The sequence below is a fragment of the Brachyhypopomus gauderio genome, chromosome 9 (genome assembly GCF_052324685.1).
Source record: "Brachyhypopomus gauderio isolate BG-103 chromosome 9, BGAUD_0.2, whole genome shotgun sequence".
Classification (NCBI taxonomy): domain Eukaryota; kingdom Metazoa; phylum Chordata; class Actinopteri; order Gymnotiformes; family Hypopomidae; genus Brachyhypopomus; species Brachyhypopomus gauderio.
The window spans coordinates 4827448-4831103 of NC_135219.1; the positions used below are offsets into that span (position 1 = coordinate 4827448).

The window sequence follows — 3656 nt, forward strand, 5'->3', positions numbered from 1 at the left end:
TCAAACAGCCCCTCCCCCCCAAGACAGCAGGATCAGAGGTAGTGGCTGATCTCAGGGGGGAGAGGAAGGCTCTCTGTGAACAGTTGGAGGAGGAGGAGGACAAAGAGACGAAGGTGGGTAGTCACCGCAGATGACGAGGTGCTACAGTGTCACATCAATCAGTCTTAACCTCCGTAACGAACACACACCTGCATGCATGCATACTCGCACACAAGAGAACACACACACAAAAACACACATCAACCACAAACATACCTACTTATTTCCACAGAGAAGAAAAAAAAAAAAAAAAACACAAACACACACACACACATTAAAAACATTCTAACACACACCAAGAAATAAATCGGACATATCCTCCCACACACCCACAAAAACCTATTCATTCAAATACATACTCTGAGACACAGAGAATTCAGATGTACACACACACACACACACACACACTGATGGCCGACCGGTGCCTCTGTCCCGTCAGGCTGTTGAGCCAATTCTGCAATTAGAGATATTGGTGGCAGCAGATGTCAGAGAGAAGGAGACAGAGATGATCTCACCGGTGCCACGGCAGTCTGTCCACACAGCTCAGCCATTATCCTGTAAGTGTGTGTGTATGCATGCACGCGTGTGTGCATATGTGCAAATGTGTGTGTGTATGTAGACGTGCGGGTGTGTGTGTATATTTGTGTGTATTTCCAGGGTCTACAGGCAGGGTTGACTGAATGATCATCAACATCAGAGCTGTGTGTGATAAGATGGAGCCATCTCAGTCTGCTGCCTGCTTACCTAGTGGAGTTAATATTTGTCAGTGCACGTGTGCCTGTGCGCGTGTGTGTGTGTGTGTGTGTGTGTGTGTGTATCCTGTTCCAAAGGTTTGCTGTTACTAATGTTCCACTACAAGTGCCTTATATTTCCACATGCTTAATAAAGATCTTACAGCTGTTCCATTAATACAGGAAATACATGCAGACAGAGAAAGATAGATTAATCAAGAGAGAGGGAAACAAAGAGATTTACAAAGATAGGGAAGCAGAGAGAGAGAGTGAGCGAGAAACTGGAATAGGAGAAAAACCAGTTTAACTCTTAGTTAAGATCAACAGCATCCCAAAGAACCAAAGGTGCGGTCAGTATGAAGGACCTCACTTTGGTATTTAATGAACATACTGAAGTAGGAACTGCTCAGACCTGCATATGTTCTTGTTTGTGTGTGTGTGTGTGTGTGTGTGTGTGTGAGGGTGCATGTACATGCATGTGTACGTGTGTGTATCTATATGTGTGTGTGTGCATGCATGCACGCACGCACGTGTGTGTGTGTTCCCCAGCATTTAGGGACAGCTCTGGCTGAATGAATATAAGCTCAATGTCCTCTTTCTTCTGATTGGGAGTGAACAGTCCAATCGTAGCATGCAAATGAGCTGAACGCTAGCAAGCCTCGGTCCTGGGCCAGACTGGGCGGGGCCAAAACAATGTTTACTAGGTGGAGCCTCGAACACCACCACTCTGCAGACGCACCTGGACAATCTCCATGGTGACCCCCCCCGAGCGGGACACTGCAGATCTGGAGACAGTAAAGTAGTTTACAGGTAGGAAACAAGACAACATATTCATTGGCTGTTGTTTTATGTCATGTGACTAAAATTAAATTACCCATAAGCCAGTTTGTTGAAGTGGAAAGTTACTGAGAAATCATATGTGCACCTAGTACAGAGAGGCCAACAGTGGTCAAAAGGTGAAGTGCTGTCCCTCACACCACTCTGGGCACTTCCAGCCTCTTTGCTTAAAAAGGGATTTTTACAAGGAATGTTTACCCTTTGGAAGAATAATGGAGAAGCGAGGAGTCGATAGATGGATGGATTAACGCAGCTGTGGAGAGATGCAACACTGTTTAATGTTCTCCCTGGTCTTCCAGTGCCTACGCAGCTATACTCATTTGTCAGCTCAGCACCTACACCCCCCCCCCCCCCACCACACACACACACACTCTCTTGCACTCTTCTTCCATTCTCTCACTCTGCCTCCCTTCTATCTGTTTTTCTGTGCCTCCACAGCATTTTAGCATGTAAAACTGAACATAAACAAAGAATACATTGTTTAACTGAAACAAAAGCCTCCAGCTGTAAAGTGGGCAGTCCACACACGCACACCCAGAGAGAGAGAGAGAGAGAGAGAGAGAGAGAGAGAGAGAGAGAGAGAGAGAGAGAGAGAGAGAGAGAGAGAGAGAGAGAGAGAGAGAGAGAGAGAGAGAGAGAGAGAGAGAGAGAGAGAGAGAGAGAGAGAGAGAGGAGAGAGAGAGAGAGAGAGAGAGAGAGAGAGAGAGAGAGGTAACAAGCCTCAGAGCTGTTCTTTTAGTTAACAAAATCGGTCTGGGAGCGTGTAGATATAACAGAAATGGTAGAATGTAATAAAAGATCATTATGAGAGTTACACGCTTTAAACGCGTGTGTAGTAACATCACAACAACAGCTGCAGTTATATGGGAAGTTCTGGAAAGTCATCTCGGAACCTACACGAGCGCCCTTATTTTAATGGTTTGGGTTTACGCAGTTATTAATTGCCGTTTATCTGTGTGGCGAAGTGTCCTTAATCCTCGCCGATATTAGCGAGGTCAGGTTCGCCGGTACTGCCGTCTCGGTTCGCCTGCACTATTAACACACGCGTTCCTGGAGGTGAATACGTGACACGTTCATTTGTTATGTTAAAGCACTTTTATCACCACCTTCGCTTGACAAGCACTCATTCCGCTGCTATTTCCGTTGTTGGCGAAGATAATTACCTGCTACGTAATTACCGTGGCTTCAAAATGTGAACAGAGGAGCTGCCATTAACAGTCAGGTTTTAAAACAAGTACTGGGCCTAGCGGTTCGGTCTCCAGTCTTCACGTCCTCTGGACCTCCGTCTCCACATAACCGGTCTGCCAGGCGGGGGACAAGCGCGACCGCCGCCGCGTTTAGCACATCTGTGTCGGTCTTTATCGTATTTGTCAGGCGGGATGCACGCAGGCATAACAAGCAGGCGGTTTTAATCTAGCGAAGGAGCAATCTGATGACGGCAGGCAGCAATAACGGAGGATCTTATTAACATGAGCGTGTTGCTCTGTCCTAATCAAGTTACGAACACAGCCAAACCAATTACACACGCTAATAGAATTAGCGGAAGCCAAACGGAGGCGTGATTGAATTGCATTTTCATCTTTCGGGAGCCCGATACATTTACCCAGCTTTCAGTCAATAAGCACGCTGACATTTAGTCACGGTTCATTATGAATGGGAATCCCGTCATAATTAGCGCCATTAAAAGAGGGCCTTGCTGTATTTCGGTCTCGCTGTGCATCCATGAGGACGTGAACAGACACGCGTGGCCACTGAACGGCCTCTGCAGGCGACGAGCTGGGACGTTTATAGGCCTAAAGGGCGAGATGAAGTATACACAACGTTTCAAAGCGTCACTTGCAACACTGCTGTGTCTCATGCCAGTGCAGCACCAACATGGTGGGATTACTGCTGGGTCAAGAATGGCCCACCACATAAACTATACCAGTGGATGAACATGAACTGTATAGGTGTGTGGGGAACATTTCCAAAGTCAGAGCTCAGAATCAACTCCTCTATGAGGCCGTTTCGGCGAAGAGCAGCACCTCTCGTCTGAGGCTTTGTGTTAAA

At 46.8% G+C, this 3656-nt stretch overlaps 1 long non-coding RNA gene across 1 annotated transcript; it reads right to left on the reverse strand.

Moving 5' to 3' along the window:
* Nucleotides 1-446: 446 nt before the first annotated feature.
* Nucleotides 447-3011, reverse strand: LOC143522431 (uncharacterized). The gene is made up of 3 exons (XR_013132998.1): nucleotides 2771-3011; nucleotides 1806-1860; nucleotides 447-1555 (listed from the first exon to the last, which is right to left on the reverse strand). It is a non-coding gene; the product is annotated as an uncharacterized LOC143522431 (long non-coding RNA).
* Between the last annotated feature and the right edge of the window lie 645 nt (nucleotides 3012-3656).